This window comes from Marmota flaviventris, chromosome 1, assembly GCF_047511675.1.
Source record: "Marmota flaviventris isolate mMarFla1 chromosome 1, mMarFla1.hap1, whole genome shotgun sequence".
NCBI classification, from domain to species: domain Eukaryota; kingdom Metazoa; phylum Chordata; class Mammalia; order Rodentia; family Sciuridae; genus Marmota; species Marmota flaviventris.
The window spans coordinates 26,261,485-26,283,184 of record NC_092498.1 but is presented as its reverse complement, the minus strand read 5'-3'; the positions used below and the strand labels follow the sequence as shown (position 1 = coordinate 26,283,184).

The following is a 21,700-nucleotide window of genomic DNA, read 5'->3' as shown; positions in this document are numbered from 1 at the left end:
TGTGGTTGTAAGCGCATAGTACACAAGTGATGGAGGCAGGAGGAAGCAAACCTCAGATCAGCAAGCTTTCCTCTATTCTGCAGTGAAATCAATCCATCAGGAACAGGAAGGTCATTTTCTGGGTATGGGAAATGCCCCCACCCAGGTTACAGAAGGAGTTTGGGGTTTAGAGTTTACAATGAGGGTGAATTAATCATTGGAGACTGGGGGTGTGCAGTTTGGACAGTCAGGGATCTAGTTATGCAGGTTAAAATTTTAACTTAGGAAGGCAGTTGTAAAAAGATTGAAACTCCTCATCACTGGGAAAGCTCACTACTCCTTCCGCTGGGACTCATTGTTACTGAGAGCTTCACTATTTGCTTTTCTCCTTCCAGGACTCATCTGTAATGGGAAAGGGTAAAAGTCCAGAGCCCAGTATTTCAGTATTTGCCTCCTTTCTTCGGGACCCATTGTGATTGGGAAGGGGTGAATGTTTGCTTTTGGTGGAGATGGTGGGGATGAACCCAGGGAGGGATGAATGTTTGCTTTTTCCCTCAGGGTCCGTTATTACTGGGAAATGATGTACTGGGAGAGGTTTCTTGTTTAGCTACCTTTCCTCTCTCCTCCACACCACATTGTCCCTCCATTTTTCTTGGGGAGCTGTCTTGTAGGAATATTATTTTCCATTACCCTTCAGTGGTCACAAATTGCTATAAACTTCCCTTTTAGAACTACTTTTGTTGCGCCCTCTACATTTTCATATGTTGTTTGTCTCAAGTTACTTTTTTATTTCCTTTAGATATTTTTTCTTTGATCTATTGGAGGTTCCAGAGGATGGATGTTCCTTGATTTCTACATATTAGTGCATTTCCCAGATTTCCCACTATTATTGATTTCTAGTTTCACACTATTGCGATAAGAAAGCATAGTATGATTTCATTCTCCTTAATTTTTTTAAGACCTGTTTTGTGGCTGAATGGGGTCTATCCTGGAGAATGTTTCATGTGTGTTTGAGAAGAGTATGTCTTCTGCTGCTCTTGAGCTTTGGTCTGTAGTTGGAATCCAATGTTTCTTAATTTATTTCTGTCTGTTGAAAGTGAATTATTGAAGTCCCTTACTATTGTTATATTATTGTCTGTCCCTCCCTTTGGGTCTATTAAATATTTACTTTGTGTATTTAGGTTTGCCAATGTTGAATGGAGGTGTGTATGTATATGTGTGTGTACACACACACACACACACGCACATACATACATACATATATATACATATATATAATTATATTATTTGCTTCATGAATTTACCATTTTAACATTATATGGTTACTATATAGTGATAAAAGGGTGAATTCATGAAGAAAATAAAAGAATTATATATATATGTGTATATATATATATAATACATATATATATAATATATATATATACATATATATATATATATACATACATATATATATATAATTCTTTTATTTTCTTCATGAATTTATCCTTTTATCACTATATAGTAACCATATAATGCCAGCAGTGAATTCTTATCAATTATCCTGAGTGTAAAATGCATTAAATTCTCTATTCAAAAGACACAGAGTGAACTGGGGTGGTGGCAAAGCAGTAGAGCACTTGCCTAGCACACGTGAGGCACTGGGTTTGATCCTCAGCACCACATAAAAATAAAATAAAGGTTATTGTGTCTACCTTCAACCTAAAACAATTTTTTAAAAAAAGATACAAAGTGGTCAAATGTATTAAACAAAACAAGAACCAAGTATATGCTGCCTACAAGAGACTCACTTCACCTTTAAGGACACACATAGATTGAAAGTGAAGGTATTGGAAAAGTCATTCCATGAAGATGAAAATCAAAAGAAAACAGTGATAACTACACTAATATCAAACAAATTAGAATTTAAGTCAGAAACTATAAAGAAGACAAGCTTATTATATAAAAATAAAGGACCAACATGAAGTCCATTGTTACACCAGTGATATGAGATGGAAACATTTTCATAAATTAAATTTCCATTTGCATTTATGTATATTTTTGTATGTCTACTAACTGATATTGATCTTCTGACTAATCATTCCTCAATATTATAATTGTTTCATTTTGAAGACTATATAGGTTATTTTCATATTTATTAATAGAACTAAACTCCCCCCACCTCATATTACTCTTTCCATTTATTTTCTTACTTTTAATTTCAAGTTGAATAAAGATGAGTTGTTTATTCTAACTGATGCCAACGCTAGATATTTCACAAAATTAAACATTTGGTCTCCAGAAAAGATAATCCTTCTAGAATTCTCAGAGGTACTATATGCAAAGTAATTAATGAATAAACAACTGTTTTCTGATTGGTTTCATAGTGGTTGTCATGTTCTCTTTTGCTTCTTCCCTACTTTCCTTCCCCCTCCTTCTCTCCCACTCTACTCCATTCCTTCTCTCTCCTTTTCTCTCCTTCCCTCAATCCCTTCCTCCTTCCTACCTTCCTTCTTTCTTTCCTTTTTTTCTGAGACATACTTGCCAAACAAGAGCTCAATGTTAGGAGTTTAAAATATGTTTGACTTCTTATTTTTCCCTTGTTGTTTATGCCAGAGCATTTCATTTTGAAGCAAATGATTTTGCAGGGCTACAGAAGAGGAGTTTTCACTCTACAGTTTACCCTCCAATAATCATTTAAAGCCTTTTAAATACATAAGGTAAAAAGCACAACTTTAAATGGTTTTTGGTTAGATATTCTGTTCAAAATGAAACAGTTAAACACTAAAAGAATAGACCTGATATTTCAAGTCCATCTGTTTTGTTTGTTTGTTTTAGTTGTAGTTGGACACAATACCTTTATTTTTTTACATGGTGCTGAGGATTGAACCCAGTACCTCACACATGCTAGGTGAGTTGTCTACCGCTGAGCCACAACCCCAGCCCCTCAAGTCCATCTTTTACAAGAGACTATTTTGAGAGCCTAAAATTAGACATTGAAACACACTACCATAAATTATAGAACTAGCTATGGATTTCCTTCATATCTTAATGGTAAAGTTTTTAAAAAGGTAGTGAACTCCATTGAGAGAAAATTGTTTTATCCAGCAATGGAGGAAACAGGACTGTGAGGAGGGACAAGTAAAAAATCTAAAAAGACAAGGTATAGCAGGAAATGGGATGAGAGAAAGAGTTTGAAGAGAACAGCTGTCTTAAGTTTGTCTCCCTGAGAAACAGGCTGGATGGCAGAGGTTTGCCTATAGGGGTTGAGAGGGGGATGCCCCCAGGAGTAACACATGTAAGGGAAAGACAGAAATAGACTTGGGCAGAAGAAGGGTTTGAACTGTCATGTAATCACCAGAGAGGCCTTGATGAATTACACGGGGAGCACTGGAACCAGGCTGGCCTTAGAGGTTGTCTCAAATGAAAGCAAGGTGCACAAACTTCAACTATCAGTAGATACAGGATGCCCTACAAAAGAGCTTAACTATGAGTGAAGTAGCTGGCTCCCTTTGACTGAGGGCAGTTTTCAAAAAGGGCCTGACATCTGAAGTGAGTGCTTTGCTCCTGGAAAGGAGGTCTGGGCAGCATACCATGGCATCCACCATAGCATCTGTCTTCCATCTAGGAGAGAGCATTGAAAGCAGTGATTCTGGGATAATGAGATTTTGAAATAGTCAACTATTCATTAAGAGCACACTCTTCCTGAGTCTCTTTAGCATTCTCTTTAGAGCCTAACCAAATATTTAAATTTTTTCAATTATATCTTTTCATTTTGATTGAGTTTATTTTTCTTTGAATTGACTGAATGCAGAAACCAAGCCACCTGTAACCTCTTTTACATTCAAGTTAAAAAAAGTTTGGATTAGAATTAATTGTGATGGTTACTGAGAAGAGGAAAATACATAAACATAAATTTGCTATACAAAAAGATAACTTAAAAATGGGGTATTTTGGTGAAGTAGAAAAACAAAAACAGATCAAATGGGTCAGAGAATAAGACAGTAGAAGGCTGTGTCTAGAAAGTATAATTCCCATCTAGAACAATAAGAGATGGAAGTTTTAACCAGAGACTCACCAAGGTTTTCTATAATGGGCCAGACAGTAAATATGTTAGACTTTCTGAGCCCTGTCATGACTACTTGCTAAACTACTAGTGCAAAAACAACTATACATAATTCATAATTGAATGCACATGTTTGTATTCCAATAAAATTTTATTCATAAAAACATGCAGAGACCCATATTTAATATGTGAGTCATAAAATGATAACTGAATGGTTAAACAGTGTTCACTTAACTTGCTACACTGTCTTATAACAAAAATTTTAAAGATGCTAAATAAAATTGCCATATGAAGATACAAAGAAAGAACTAGAATAAAGTTGCAAGTATGCAACCCACAGCCCCATCACTTTTGTCACTCTGTGTGCATGCATGGCCTTTTAGCCCATGATTGACTACTTTTTTCATGCTTCACATTTGTATTCTTAATTCAGAAATACTCAGGTTTTTATTCTTCTTTTTAGATATTTGGTTTCAATAATTAATCTAACCAATGTACAACCTGATAAATCCAAATGAATTTTGCCAAACCCATCATAAGAACTAGCTAATCTCATGGTAAGAAGAGTTGTAGGAACTCAAAGGGAATAGATTAGACTTGCAAAATGCACATGCGTCAGGTGAGGGGTCTTGCCAGATAATCTGTGTGGTTCTTAACCAATCTTTTACCCTCTATACTTCATTATGCAGATATTCAATAGGGACACATTTGATACTTTTCAAAGAGCTATGAATTCTACATGACAAATTTTTATCTCATTTGAAAAGAATATTCAGTGCCTTCATGGGATAAAGCAATATTTTCTACATCCAACTTGTTCAACCATATCCATGAACAGGTGTTCCTAGGGAAATCCCTAAATAAGAATGTTGTTAGTGAAAGCCTGTATTGGACTAGAGGTGAAATGAGATGATTTCTCATCAGGATGATTGTGCTGTTAATAAAAATTTACTTCAAAATTGTGTTTAATCTTATAATTTGGATGCCAAAGTAATTAAAAAGGCAGAATTAAAGAGAAAGTTTTATGTCTCTTTGTTGTCTTTTTAAACTTTATTTATTTATTTTTGTAATGGGGGTTGAACCCACAGGAACTTGACCTCTGAGCCACATCCCTAGGCTTTTATTTTTTATTTTGAGACATGGTCTTGGGAATTTGTTAAGGCCTCACTACATTGCCCAGGCAGGCCTCAAATTTGTGATCCTCCTGCCTCAGCTTCCCAAGTCCCTGGGATTACAGACATGTGCCACCACACCTGGCTCTTGGCTTCCTTTTGATAAACATGTACTGTTAAATTATACATTGAGCATGCCAGAGCCTAATGAGTGAATTGTGCCTGAAAATCATGGAGAAAGACTTAACCTGTTGTTTCCTTTTGCTAGGGAGTGCCTGTTAAAAGGGTGAGGGTGAGTGGCAGAATGACAATAGCTTTGTTAACTGGATTCTGTAGATTAGATGATTATTGCCTGAAATGCCAGTTTTCTCATTGGCTAAAAGAAATGCCTTTTTCTTAATTCACTCATTAGCTTTCTTCCTCTATTTAAATGGTAATTACACATTTATAATGCATTGCAAGTGTCTCGCCTTATTCACTCTGGGAGCTCTAGAAACTAGTATTTTTGTAAGGAGGGTTACTCTTTTAGGGTCATTTCTTCGGGACTATTTTAGTTCCTTTTTTTTCCTTTTTATTTTCACTTGTACATTATTTTTCTCAAACCAACAAGCTTTTCCAATCAAAGAGTATTGGCAAACTTGACTAATGATATTCAAGACATGTAACTTTAAATAATATCTATATTTTAAGCATTTTTAAGTACTTCGGTAGCTGAGTATATATAACAGTTTAGTACTAATGGCGGTTTTACTCCTAAATAAGTCATACTAATTTCCAGTAAGTCCTCCCCCAATTTTTCCCTTTTCAAAATTATATTCTTGTGTTATTTTAAAATCTAACCATTAATTCTGATACTGCTTTCTTCCTTTTTATTTTCTCTTTGTTCTCTGTGCATAGAATTTAGTTCAAGAGGCACATTCAGGATCCTAAGTTGTGCATTCTTATTTTTCTAAGTGTAATATTTTATCCTATGTTAGGCAGTCTTATGTTGCTGAGACCAAAATCCCCAACAACAGCTTACAGGAAGGAGAATTTCTGTGTTAGTGAGCTTTTCTTTGTTGTGACCAAAATTCCTGACAAGAACAACTTAAAGGAGGAAATTTTAATTTAGGGTTCACAGTTCAGATGACTCTGTTGCTCTGGGCCCAGGATGAGGCAGCACATCATGGTGGAAGGGTAAAGTGGAGGAAAGTTTCTCAACCCATGGAGGCCAGGCAGAGGGAAAAAAAGAAAGAGGCCACAGAGAAGAACAATCCTTCCATCCTCCAGCCACGCCCCACCTGCCTACAGTTACTACCCATGAACTGATTAAGTTACAGCTCTCACAGTCCAGTCATTTCACCTCCAAACATTCCAGCAGCTTTTGAGGTACACCTCATATCCAAACCATAACACTGAACTCTACGGTTTGAATCATCTGAATGTAATAGACATGCTGAGCAAAATTAAAGATAAATTGCCTACCACCTTTAAGCCTTAATTTTCTTAATCTGCAAAATAATAATAATAATAATTATTATTATTATTATTAATAATACCACTCTGCAAGGAACATTCAGAGTAATGTAAGAAAAGAATCTAGAAATATATGATCAATAAAGGGTAGTTCTGGGTTAGGTGAAGAGTCAGACAAATTGCTATCATGAAGTCAAAAGAACTCAGTCTCTGAGCCAGAAAGATCTTGGTTCTTATCTCTGTCCCCACCATTTTAAACTATTTATGACTACAAAAATTATTTAATCTAAGTTTTCTTTTGTTAAGGGGGAAAATACTACAAAATTGTGTGAGAAGTCATTTAAATACTGTATAGAAAGCACTGTTTATGCTACACAACACCAGTAGGTTTTGGTATTACTTATACCAACCTATTCTGTCACTATAATTTTCTAGGCACTGTGAGAACATAAGGTGGAAACTTATATAATACCAAAAGACACTTAAAATCTTTCAAGAAAGGTAGACTGTAGATTTAGCTCAGTGGTAAAGCACCCCTGGGTTCAAGCCACAGTACTGGGGAAAAATTAAGTGCTTGAAATGAGTTTAGATAATAAAATACAAATTATGGTTAATATATCATGACAGAGGTTCATTGGTGCCCAAGAGTTGAGTTTAGAGCTAGAAAACTCATACACATGGGGAACAAGGAAACCTCAATGCAGGCAATCATGGCATCTCAGCTGAACTAGAAAAAAGAAGATATCAATAGGCAGAAATTGGAGCCTAGTACGCTAGAGGAAGGAATTTTTGAGAGGGGAAGGAAAATGAGCAATAAAAGATATGAAGATGAAAAAAGTACAGACTATATATAGTAAGAGTAAATGGATTCTAATGTTTACTTAAAGTATAAGGAACAAGTTAGCTACATTTACAGTGATCTGAGAACTTTCTGAAGGACTTTACACATATTAATTCACTAAATCCTCACAATAGCCCCATGAAATAAATCCTAAAATTATCCACACTGTAAAGATAAGGAAACCAAATCCTATATTGTCTTTTTGTGAAACAGAAAGTGGTGCCACTTCCTTCTGAGCCTGGAGCAGCCCTGTACTAACATAGTTTGGTTGTGGTGCACGGGCTACCTTTCATAGTCACCCACCCCTAGGCCACATGCTTCACACAGGACCTCTCAGCGTACACTATCATGTACAGAGGCCTTGCTCAGCACCACACAGCTGGACCATCCAGCTCCAGCATTTGAACTTTTAATCAAGATAGTGTGTGACAAGAAAGGCACCTGGTCCTTATTTATGATGTATCTTGAAATCCACACTTAGGAATTTGAACTTTATTTTGAAGGTGACAGGGAACATAAGCATTAAAGGAATGTGGAGGCATTTTTTTAGAAGGGGTGAGGATAATATAATCATGTTTGTAAGGAAACATTCTTTGGTGATATTAACAGGGGAAACAGAAAATTCTGAGGTTGTTGATGACTTAGCGAAGGAATATTCAGGCTGGAAGATCAATTAAAAGGAGCATGCCAGGCGATAAAATCAGCCCAGATGAATGCCTGAATGAGGCTGATGGCACTGGAAATTGGGAGGTTGGCGGACTTGATTTTATTTCAGAGTTAGAATTGGCAAACCGCAGTGATCACTTAGAGGCAAGAAGTGAGAAGAGTCACTAGAAGAAACTCCAAGATGTCCAGCTTGAGTAACTAGTAAATAATGATGCTGTTAATATAAAGAAGGAAAATGGCAAAAAGGTGAGGAAGTCGTGATGAAAGGCTGAAGTTTCATATTGAATTTGTGGTAATAGCAACACATACAAATAGAAGCCCCACCCAGGAGTTGGGATTGTGGGTCTGGAACTGGGCTGTTTGGGCTGGAGAAATAAATGAAGAAACAGTATACATGCAGCCATGGATGTGGATGAGAATGAGCATGGAGTATGTAGATGGAACATATAGGTGGGTGATAAAAGGATCTTTGAGGATGGCCTTAATCTGCAGTATGGAAAGAGCTTGTGCTATTCCCCCAAGAAGTTGGAGGAGGATCTCATGGGGTGAATGATATAGGACACACAGCACTAGCACTAGGTAGGGATAGTTAGGAGCACAGGCAAAAATTGTTCATACATATAGTCTATTTTGTAAACTGCAGTGATGCTTTTAAACTATTAGGTACTAAGAAGCACTTTGCTAAATAATGGGTCCTACCATAGCTGAAAATAGATTGTAGGTTTCCGAAGTGCCTTGAATTGCAGGATACACTTTTTGTATCAAGAGAATGGTCATACACAGGCAATGTTTTATCTTACAAGATAGTGGCTGCTGGGAGCATCATGCAGAGAAGTGGGAAAGCACTGTGATCTCCTGGACATAACTGCCCTGTATGCAGGGGTGGGGAACACTGTGCCTAAAATGTCCTTCCCTTGATGAGATGCTTTCTAAGTTTTCTGTTAAAACTCTAACCATGATTATCAGCACGTAGTTTGTCATATATATCAACTTAAAAAAGGAGAGAGAGAGAGAGAGAGAGAGAGAGAGAAGAAGAAGAAGGAGGAGGAGGAGGAGGAGGAGGAGGAGGAGGAGGAGGAGGAGGAGGAGGAGGAGGAGGGAGGGAGAGAGAGAGAGAGAGGTTCTTAAAATTTTGTAGCAGAAGTTTTCTAATGCCTAGATTTGTAAAATGAAGCTGAATGTCAGGTTCTCTGGGGTGAACGAATGAAAACAAATTATGTGCCTTTGATAGGATTAGTAAGGGAGAATCGTGGATATAACTTTAACTCAGCCCTTTCCTAATCCAAGCTTCACTTTGTGTGTGTGTGTGTGTGTGTGTGCATGTGCGTGCACTTGATCAAAATTAATGCACGCGTTTGATCAAATTAATGATAATGTGTTTCTTAAATATGTAGAAATTTTTATTTCCCATGCATGTTTGTGCTTGTGTGCTTTTAGTTGTTTGGGACATCAGGTAGCTATTCTAATGGGAAGATGGGAATGTATCAGAAGAACTGAAGGTAACTGCTTCTTACTGAAAGAAAAAAAAGATTGATTCTTCGGGTTTTTAATAGAAAAGCATGGGCAGGCAACATAAAAAGCAAAAGCTGAGCTGGATTACTCAGCCAGGGGAATTCATGGTAGTCACTTTAATAAAGTTTTAGATGACATTAAATCTGTCCTATGTAAATAACTATGTTACAGCTCTTATTTTGTAAGTACTCATAGTATTTACTGGTTTTAGTCTTGAAAAATTTGTGCATAAACACTTTGAAAATACCATTGAACTTTAAATAACCATTGAATGAATTTTTAAATAACTTTGCTTTGTAGAATTTGAAAGATGTAACCCTTTCTATTTCTTCTAACATATTACTCTGTTTTAAGAATTTATAAGTCATCATCTCTGTATCAGAATATAAGTATTTTGTCAGTATATTTTATTTTATATTTTATATATACAGTTTTTTATCACATACCATTGACATCACATGATACATACCTGGCCTCTCTGGTATCCTCTGACTTTTCTTCTTCTTGACCACTGACATTTTCAGAATTTGCTTTCACAATCCCTCTTTCAAAAATGTAAGATTTGGTTGTGGCTCAGTGGTAGAATGCTAGCCTATCATATATGAGGCACTGGGTTTGAATCTCAGCACCACATATAACAAAGTAAAATAAAATATCCATTGACAACTAAAAATATTTTAAAAAGATATATTAACTGTGCCATTGGTATTTTCTGTACACACTTAGTATCTCTTTTTCCTATGGGTTTGTTCTATTTCCTTTGTTAAAGGCCTCTTGCACCAACTTCTAGTACTCATTTGTTAAAACCTTAACTTTCTTTTTAAAGCTTAACTGCCATCTCCAAAGAAATGCTCTTGGTCCCCCTTCAGCAGATTTCCTCTTTCCTCTTGAATTTCGGCTCACTTTATATTCCCTCTGTGCTTGTATACTCATGGAAAGGTTGGAAATTGTGTTTTACGCATACAGTGTCATATCCCAGTTCTGTCACTTACCATTTGTGATATCTTGAATATACTATTAGCCTTTCAATATTGGCTCCCTCACCTGTAAAATAGATGCTTGTTCACATAGTTGTGACACAGTGAGATAACACAGGTAAAGCACTGACAATAGTGCCTAATACATAAGAAACACTCAGCAAATGACAGCTGAAATAGCACCTTACAGGTCCTGGCATACAGTAGGGGAATGTGTTGGCTGGAACAGTATTGATAAAATTGAGTAAGTGATGAGTTCGTTTCACCCTGTATCCAAAAAGAATATAGGGAGTTAGAATGGGATAGTTCAGGGTAGGATGGAGTTGACCCAGTAAGCATTTACTGAGTTCTCCCTGTGTGCCAGATCATACACATACATCAGACAGCTTGAACAAAACCACCAAAGATCTCTGTCCTTTAAGGAGTGTATATTCTAGGAGGGATATTTTAAAAAGTAAGGAGCAAAGAAGAATAACTTAAAATTATGATACTGCTAGAAGAAAAGAAGGAAATGAGATTGGAGGAAATGGGGTGGATAATCTGTTTGAAATACACAGGAATGGCCTCCCTGAGGGAGTTGGGTTTAATCATGAGTCAGCCAGGAGAAGTGTGAACGAAGAAACATACTTCACGTAGGTTCGAAGGTGAGTCAGAGCTTGGGATATTAGAGAAACTGGATGCGTGGTCAGTGTGGCTGGAGACACAAACAGGAAGTAGATTATGTAGAGATTTGTGTACCATTATAAGGAGTTTGGGCTCAAGTTTATATAAAATGTAGAGAAATATTTGGAAGTAGATATTTGAGATGGAAAATCAAAAACATGGGGTTGTGACTAAGGATGGTGTCAGAGGCAATACGAAGTGGTCTGCTGAGGTTGAGGCCTTGCGTAGGGGAGTATGAGAAGCAGTTTCTTTAGGGAGGTGTCATTCTGCACAACTCCTGCTTTATAGTCAGGGACTTTTCTTATAGCAGAAGAAAAGTTGAACCGACACAGTGGCCTTTTGGAATAGATGATTTTTTTTTTTTTTTTACTGCCAAGTTGAACCCTTTCTGGGAATATTTGTGCTGAGTGAGCTCTCTAACCTTAGTGCAGAGCGGGTGAATGCCATCCTTCATGGACTTTCAACTAATTCCCTTTCATGTTGGCAGAAGGAAATAAATCATTTATGTTTGCTCGGGTAATTGAAGAAGCTTTTCATTTCCAATTTAGTCCAGTGTGTGTGACTGATTTGAGTTTACAATCATTATTATCCATGAACAGCTTTTCAAGGGCTGAACCATGAGTTAGAAACATTACATTTCTATAAAAATGGGTGTAATATTTTGAATGTAAAGCTTTTTAGTCTGAATGTGAAACTTAAGAGTTAACATTGTATTAATTTTCTAGTAATGATGGTGTCCTTTTTCTTCCAGGCTTCCTTCAGGATTTTAATCATCCTTACAGTCTCTTCCAAAATGATTGAACTTCCGAATCCTTTAAGTTAAAAATTTAAATTCTATTGAACATTTTTGTAGAGTATTTCATTACTTTTACATTATGACTTGTGTAGTAATTTGAGATCATATGGGTTGAAAAAGCTCTTTAAGCAAGATTTTATGGTTAGTTAAAAGTTTTTTTTAAAAAAAAAACTTTTCAGTAATATCCTTTCTAGCTAGTTTTGCAATCTTCATATTCTTCCCTTTGAACAAAAGGTGGTATAAATATAGAATGTTCAAGCACTTGACATATACATATATATATAGCTTGAGGGTTAGAGGCCATATGCTAAGGTTATGTGAAATTATTTTCTCATCACTATTATTTTAACTTTGCTTATATTTATTATTATAAAATATACTCCACTATTCAGAATCTTCCCAGTGGTAGTAAACTTGACATAATGATTTGATATTATTAGAATCTGTTGATGAAATTTTGATCAAATTAATGATAATGTATTTATTAAATATGTAGAAATTTTTATTTCCCAAACAATAGAGATGAAGGTTCTTTACAATTTAGAAAGAATTTTAGAGGATTTCTTTTTTTTTCTTTTTTTAGCTATAGATGGACACAATACTGTTATTTTATTTGTTTATTTTGTATGTGGTGCTGGGGATCAAACCCAGTGCCTCAAGCATGCTCACTTTACCACTGAGCCACAACCCTGGCCCCAGAGGATTTCTTAATAGAATAAAATGATGCCAGACTTGTTTCAAATCATTTCTTCATTAAAATTCAGTAATGTTCCAATATATTCATTAGTAATTGTTTCATCAACATTTTTTCCAGGTTCTGTTAAGTAAAAATTAGAAGTATTTGATATGGTTTCTATTTGAAGCAGGACTTTGATCTAAAGTTAGTATGTCTTCAGTGGAACTTAGGGGTGTGGGCATGTATTAAAAATTATGAAAAAAATTATCCACTGTCACAATGGGGATGATTGAAGTTTTATTCTGTATATATTTAAAAGATTTTCCCCAAGTTATCAGAGCTAACATTACTTGATCTAGAAAAAAACGTAGTCTAAGTTGAGTTGTCTATAACTCCAGCAAGACATATCTTACATTGGATCAAAGCTTGATTGCCATCTTTTACAATGTTAGTCAATTTTCTGTCACTGTACCAATATACCTTAGACAGTCAAATTAAAAGGAGGAAAGGTTTATTTTGGCTCATGATTTCAGAGGTTTTAGTCCATGGTCACTTTTCTCTATTGTTTGGGGGGCCTGTGGCATGCTGAACATCATGGTGGAGAGCACATTATAGAGCACTTCTACTTAACTCCTGGTAGCCAGGAAGCAAAGACAGAGGAAGTGGGTGGGGTCCCAATATTCCCTTTAAGGGTACACCTCAATGACCTAATTTCCCTCTATGAGGCTCCACCCCCTAAAGTTCCACCACCTCCCAATAACCCCACAGCCTGGCAACCAAGCCTTTTACACACAGGCCTTCGGGAACATTCAAGAACCAAGCTATAGCAGGCAGAAACTTTAACTTTGACTAAAGAACTGAACAGCAATGCAGAAATAAGTAATCTTACCACCACTTCCTTTGCCCTTTCCTCCATTAAGTAAGAGGCAGCTAGTAAACTGAGATTGTTGCTCCTTTATCTCATTATCTCTTTGCCCTTCGGTTGCATTCTGGAGTTTGAGCTCACTTTAGAGAGGATGCTAAACCTCACTGTAAAAGAAGGATGTAATAGTACTCTCAGTTGGCTTTTATGGTTTATTTGGTGATAATTCTTTGTCAGAAGCTTTCCTGGGGGTTTATATCTGCCATGTATATCCAATCAGTCTCAATCTTTGGTTGGAAATACAATGCTGGCACAAAGATACAGTGAAAAGACAGAGATGCCCAGGACATTCAAGTTTTATTAAACATGGACAGAGCAGCACTTTATTCTTATAATTCTAGGTAAAGGTGGGATGTTTATGTGTAGAAAAATTGGGAATAATATCTAGAGGGTGTATTTGGTTTGACTATATATGAGATTACCATTGCCATGTTTAAATGTATCTTATTTTTTATTATAGGGATCTCAAAAGTATGCTAACTTTTAGAAAGTTAAATGTCCATTTTTGTTAATTCTCTACATCTGGTCATTTTCACATACCTTTCAGAATATCATCAATTGATATCTTTGGAGGAGTTATTCAGTATTTTTCTCCTTTCCATATAATAAGTTCCAATTTAACATGCTTGTTCAAAACAATCGAGATAGGATTATGATCTGCTGTTGAATATCACATCACCTTCAATAAATTGTGAAAATAGTCTTCCCATAATTACAGAACCTGAATATGGCTTTTGATTTATAATCATCTGAAAAGGGGCTTCTATAAATAAAAACAAAGGAAATGAAAAGTCTTAAGCCATAGTAAAAACTTTCATTTTGTTGTAATTATGCTACAATTTTTTTCAATTAGTTTTGTCATGACTGGCCATAATTAATTGACCTTTTTATGGCTTTTTAATTAGTTATTTTATATAGTCAGATTTAATAATTACAAGTATGTCATAATTCCAAAATGAGCAATCATCTATTGAAAAAATTAAATCTTAAATTCGTTTGCTGTTAAATGAAATTGGTAAGAAACCTTTTATCTGTATTCTGTATAACTTTTTTCTTTCATCGCCTATCAGTTAGTCTTAAAAAGTAAAGTGCAACTCAGCTGAATTCTTTGAAGAATAACAATTCAAGGTGAGAATAAGTTGATAGTGTAGTAATAAGGTCTGGTGATAGCTTTCCCAGGAGCTCTCTTATGCAAAAATGAGGGAGGCCTGCCCATCACTGCACATGGAATGCTGACATTCTTGACTTTAATAGGATAGCATTTATCTTTTGCACCTGCTACCGTATGTGACTAGCTGTCATGTATTCCAACAAAAGAGGAAAAAAAGTCACTATGATTTAAGACATATGTGTTGATATAAGAAAAGCAAAATATTTTGAGCAGTTAGAATTTATTTTTCTTGCTTTATTATGCCTGGTTTCTATAGTGAAATATATGTTTGGTTTGGTAGTATTAATCTTTTCCTATTGAATTCATCAGTATGACTTTATCAATATAGAAAGCGCTTTAAATTATTAAAGAGCACTTGTGTGCATGCTTTAGGAGTGAAAGGTTAGTGAGTTTATGATTCCTGAATTTTCAGGTATGTAACAAAATGAAACATCTAGATAAAATGTCAACCCAATTTTTTTTAGGAATACAGCACTAAGATACAAAATTTAAAGTTGATAAAGTTAGAAACTTTTCCTATTTTTTTTTTTTACAAATTAAAACAACTGAAATAATGGGATAAAATGTATTTTAAAATGGATTATTCAAAAAAGAAAAGATTCTTCCAAGTTTTTAGATTCTTGACATGTTGACTATGAAGCTGAAGCTTTAAATGTGTCAAAAATATTGAACTGCAAATGTGCTTTCACAACATTTTTATTCCTGAATATTACTATTGGATAAAAAAATGTAAAAGAAGCCTGTCAAATCTCTTACATTTATGTTTTCCCTGCAAATGCTTCTTTCCATGGCACTTTACATGCTAATTTTCTTTTGCTTTTGTCTTTCAATTTTAACATTCCATTTTATAATATGCAAGAGATTTTAAAATTACATATACCCAAACACATGCATTGAGTATATACATATACAAAGTATAGGTATAGTTTAATTTAACCACCTTTTAACAAATTCTAAAAAGAAGTATCAAAAGTAATTTTCTTCCTTGAGAGCATTCACTATTGGGAATTTTTACTTATTTAAATGTTACTGATATTTAAAATGTCTTTGGACCTCTTCCTTTGAAATGTCCTTAACAATTTGCAGAACACTTAAAATATATAAATATTCAATGGTGCAGGTCATCAGTCTTTGAAAACGGTTGAGAAATGGGGACAAAGAATTTGTTTTTGAAGAATCAGAAAGGTATTCAGAGCCATGATTATTTCAGATAATCCATTGTTGGTCAAAGTCAGGGACAGGCTATAAAGAACTTGTCAAGTGTGTGGGATTACAGGCATGCTCCACTACACCTGGCTATATGCTCTTCACTTGAAATCCAAATGAAAATAAAAAGCATTTTATAAAGTTTTATGAAATCTAAGTGCAACATGGATTGTCAGTAGTTTCAGATGAATGTATTTCTTTCAAAATAGCTACCATGCAAAGCTCTCTGCTTTTTTCAACAACTGCTGAAACCATTTCAGATCTTTCTTTTCAAAGTGCTGTCACCATCAGTTTGGCTTCCTCCTCTCCTCCTGAGACAGGAGGATTTTGAGTTCAAAGCCAGCCTCAGCAACTTTGTGAGGTCCTAAGCAACTTAGCAAGACCCTGTCTCTAAATAAAATATAAAAAGGGCTGGGAATGTGGCTCAGTGGCTGAATGCTCTTGGGTTCAATCCCCAGTACCAAAAAATTAAATTAAAAAATAAAATGAACAGCATATAAATTAAAACTGAATCTGATTAATTCTTCCTAAGGCCCTTCCATCCACCTAGCATCAGTCTGACCAAAAACCTCACTCCCCATCTTGTACCATTTTGTTGGATTCTTAGCGGGGATACATCTTCTTAGCTTTGTCAAGTTTCTGAAAGCTCTTTTGAGTTGTATAGATAATGCAAAACCAGGATGGCGCCAGGAAATACCAGTTGTGGACAAAGGGAGCAAAGTAAACTAGGAAAGAAGGAAAGGAATTGTCTGGTTGTGGGGGTGGGCGCATACACACACACTGTAACCAGAATTGTGTGCAGTTTTCCCTTTAAGGATGTGCAATCTGGTGAGGAATCCAAAATGACTAGTTTAATACCAGCTGCTAGCTGAAACTTCATAGTAATTATCCAAGCTTCCTCAAAAGACTGAGCAGCATGCTTGGAATAGAAGATCAATCTTAAGACTTGAGAGACCTCATCCTAGTTCAGCTCTGATGATAATTTTTTTTTTTTTGTACTGGGGTACTTAACCACTGAGCCACATACCCAGCCCTTCTTTGTATTTTATTTAGAGTCAGGATCTCACTGAGTTGGTGAGGCTGGCTTTGAACTCAACTATCCACCCGCCTCAGCCTCCAGAGCTGCTGGGATTAGAAGAGTGCACCACAGCTCTGGGCTCTGATGCCAATTTATTGGTGATTCTGACAAATGACTTCAAGAAAATGGTGGTTTTCTCATTTAAAAAAAAATTCTTTGAGATACACTAATACTAGTGCCCCTATTTTATAGATAAGAAATTTTAAGAACAAGCCAGCCAAGGCTAAATAAATTGCCCAAGATCCTGATCCTGTGGTTTAAAAAGGAAAAGCTAGGATTTGAAGCACACTGCTTTTATGTTTAAGGAAGCTGCCACTTTGTGAAATAACAGCTCAAAATTTTCCTTTAAATATGTCTAAAATCATACAAAAAAAGTTATTGTACTAGAGCAGATTCCATGGAAATGAAACCCAACAGTTCTGGGAGAAAATGCTTTGTCAACCATGTACCAGTCAACCAGAAAAATTCATGCTTGGTTTTAAAGTTAAGGAGAAGCACATTTTTTTATTATTCTGTTGTGTGGTTCAAACACTTCCAGTGATTTCCAGCTCAGATGTTTACTTTGTTCATCACTGTGAAAAACCTCAGAGCACATAAGATGATATTAAAGGCAAAACCCTAGGGAATCTGGCTCCATTTCTAGGAGTGACTTTGTGTCCAATATTTAATCCTAACTAACAGAATTTGAGAGCCTACACAGTTCATTATAGGTTGTTCAAAATAATTGCATAACAATACTGTATGAAAATTTATATAATATCACTGGACATCATGCACTATGAATATAGATTCTAGATTCTGTCTAGCTTATAGAAAGAGGTCATTTTATTTTAAAAGTTGGTTACAACAGAAAAAAGTCAATGGAATATTTTCATAAGCATTTACAGTTGCCAATATGCTTTTTTTTCTTTCCAATGAGAAGAGAGTAGAACAAAATGTCCATGCTTCAAAATTCTTAAGGGGCTGGGGTTATGACTCAGTGGTAGACTGCTTGCTTGGCATGTGTGAGGTACTGAATTCAACCCTAGCACCAAATAAATAAATAAATAAATAAATAAATAAATAAATAGAGGTATTGTGTCCATATACAACTAAAAAATATTTTACAAAATGCTTAATCAAGCGTCTCTGACACTATAATTTCTTCTCAAGGATGACTGGCAAAGTTTCTACAAAAATCCTCTTAGCAGTCTTGCACATTCTGATTTGTGTCACTAAGGGAAAAATAAAGTCTGGAATTGCTTAGAAGGTAGAACCATTTATAATGTTTTATAAAATTGAGCCATATTAATTATAATGCTGTGAGATGGTTGCTATATTGCACTATATAACATATGCTTTTTGATGTTTTATAGTATATACAGTATGGTTTAAAGATAAATACATTTTGAATAGCTCAATTTCAAGTGTAGCGTTTTACCAACTTTTATAAAAATATTGACCTTGAGAGTGCAATCAAGATGTAACTTTTGCCATATTTTTCCTTTGAGGAAAGAAGAATCCTTGTGCGTTATTTTTATTAGTTTGCATAGGAACAAGAATAAAATGTCATGAAATTTTATGCTAGTAAGGTATTGTCACAACATTATAAGCCAATGGCATGGTCTTTTTTCTTTCCTTTTCATCTCACTTCCTTTATTCTCCTCTGCTTGTCTAAGTTTGCCCAGGAATATTCCAATTTATGCCTTTTGTCTTGGTATAATTAAAACTAGAGCTCCTTCAAGCAATGCAAACATGTTTACTGTTAGTAGTCATTAGGAAAGTGGAATATAAAACCAAATGGAGATGCTCAACAAAATGGCTCAACTTAAAAATAAGATGTGCAGAAACTACAATTTCATACAATGCTATAAAAAATATAAATGGCACAATCACTTTGGAAAACTATCAGTTTTTTAAAACAATTTAAATACACCTACTATACATCTGACCATTCTACTCCTAAATATTACATTAAAATGAATACAAATGTCTATATCAAGACTTTTACATGAATGTTCATAGAAGCTTTATTTATAATAATCCCAAAATGGGAACCCAACTGTCCATCAACAGGAGAATGGATAAACAAGTTATAGTGTATTCATACAATGGAATATCACTTAGAAATAAATAGGGACAAATTATTTTGCATGCAACACATAAGATATAGTATATGATTCTGTATATATAAAATTCAAGAAAATGCAAACTATAGTAATAGAAACCAGACCATTGGTTGCTTGAGGGTAGGAAAGAGGGATGAAAGATTAAAAAGAAACATGAGAAAATTTTTTGAGATGGTGGATATATTTATCACCTTTACTACAGAGATAGTTTCAGGAGTATATATCAGAACTTATCAAACTGTACAATTTAAATATGCATCATTTGTTGTGTTTATTAAATGTCAATTATATCTTGATTAGCCTGTTGAAAAAAACAGTGCAACCTTTCAGTCTCAAAAGGATGTTGGTTTGAAAGGTAATAATATTCTATTTCTTGATCTGGAAGCTGGTTTAATAGATTTTTAATCTGGGTGCTGGTTTCCTAGATTTATTCAGTATACTTCTCTGTGTTTAGGTTGTATTTCAATAAACCCACACATCCTGACCCCTGACTGGAGGTGTGGGGGAACCTAAAAGAGTCCCTGTAGGGGATGTGCAGAAAGTGTCTCAGAAAATAAATTATAGGGAGACTCTGCCCTCCCTCCCTCCCTTCCTTCCTTCCTTCCTTCCTCTCTCTCTTTCTCCCTTTCTCTCTTTCTCTCTTTCTTCTTTTTCCAAAATCAGAAGAAAACTAAGATTTGGAAACAACTTGCAAAAACTCACAAAAATAGTAAATATTCCAGTGAAGATTTCAACTGTATTTTTTTTCTTTAAAATCTACGTGCTTTCTTGTGTTTTCAAGGTCAGTGAAATGACTGACCTATACAGGTTTGTTGTTTTTTAATTTTTCTGGAGCTGGGGATTGACCCTAGGGCCTTGTACATACTGCACACTCTAACACTGAGCTTTGTCATCAGCCTCTGAAGGTCTGTTATGATAAAAAATAATCATCCTTATTTTTTCTAGTCACCCCTTATATAGGCACATATTAATTCATAATGATTCACATCTGATTCTTTCAGAGCTATGAATAATATTAATTTCAATAGTTATAGCAAGCTTTAGGACAGAAAGCAACTGATTTTTGTCAGTTACCATAATGGTACCATTATCATCTTTGGAATAAAGAACTGTAAAAGAAAAGTATTTTTATGACACAAAAGACATTCCACAGAATATAACTATGTTCATGGAATGAAATTACTAGAGGAGGAAATAATATATTTAAAAGCATTCTAGGATACAATGAACATTTGAGAAGAAAACCGGTTGTATTGTTGAGGATACTTTTTGTATTTTAGTGGCAACAACTCAGTGGGAAATATTTTTCTCTGTGGAAGATTTATTTATTATTGGGGTAAAAAGAAGTAAATGTACCTTTGATATTAAATAGCAATTTACTTCAGAAGTTGGCTTATAAAATAATAAACTGACTTAATTAATGACATAATTTTAATAAACATGCCCTTAAAAGATTAAGCCCCCCCAAATTATTATGGTGCTTTGCATGTAGTAGACTCAGAATAGTGCAGACTAATTGCAGTTCATGGCCAGTTTAGAAGAAGAGAAGGTGGTTAAGACAAGCAGGGAAGAAAAATGGAAAGTCACTATAGCAACAGGCAGCAGAAAATGACGGACTGGTTTCTAAAATGTCTCTTTCAGTGATTCTCAGCTGCTACTTGGAGGCTTTTGCCCCTGTATAGTGTAGAAGATTCTACTGGCTGCCTCCTCAGTTTCTACCTCCCAGCCCACATGTGTTAAATGCCCCTGATCTCCATCAAGTAGCCCTCCTTCCCACCATGCCCTTGTATTTGAGGGAGGCTGGGTGGATTTCCAGCAAATCCCAGTTGGTCTAAGGCACTTTGACTTTACTTGTCACTGTTAATAATTAAAGACGTGCAGCCCAGTTCTGGCCAATCAGAAACAAATCTGCAGGGGCCTGTTGGGAAGGGAAGATGGCAGAGCGGAGAAAGGAAGCGCGGCCTGGTAGTGGCTTAGCACCAGACTTAGAAAACGGGAAGACTTCGCAGCAAGGTGAGTAACAGAGAATCCTCAGCGAAACATAATAGCGAACTGTTATTAAAAAGCAAAACAAAAACCGTAGAACTACAGAAAGTTGGTAACTTAAGCGTAAGAAATGATGCCTTAGAGATGCGCCAGCTCCCACTGACATCAGAGGAGAGCCAGGAGCGCAAACAAAACAGACTTATGGCCCGGTAAAGAAATTTTAAAAGAAAGAAAAATTGACTTGGGGAAACCTGTGGTTTACAGAGAAAGGCTAATTCAATGGACACAGACTTGGTAGGGTAAATGTCTCAGTGAAAACACATCCTAAGCCGTCCACTAGGGTGAAAGTGGGGCCAGCAAGCCCTCCATGGGCGTGGCAACCTCCGTGGGCGTGGCAAGCAGCCGGCCCCACCCAGGCAGTCTTCAGCCAGCCAGCAGGGAAGAGCAGGCAAGTGAGTTGAAAACTGTCCCTGAGCAGCTCTGAACAGAGATGGTGGGGGTTGG

The 21,700-nt window shown here is 35.7% G+C and overlaps 1 protein-coding gene across 1 annotated transcript in view; it reads left to right on the top strand.

Moving 5' to 3' along the window:
• Positions 1-21,700, top strand: part of Cdk14 (cyclin dependent kinase 14) — a 767,749-nt gene that overhangs the window by 72,784 nt on the left and 673,265 nt on the right. The window lies entirely within an intron of this gene.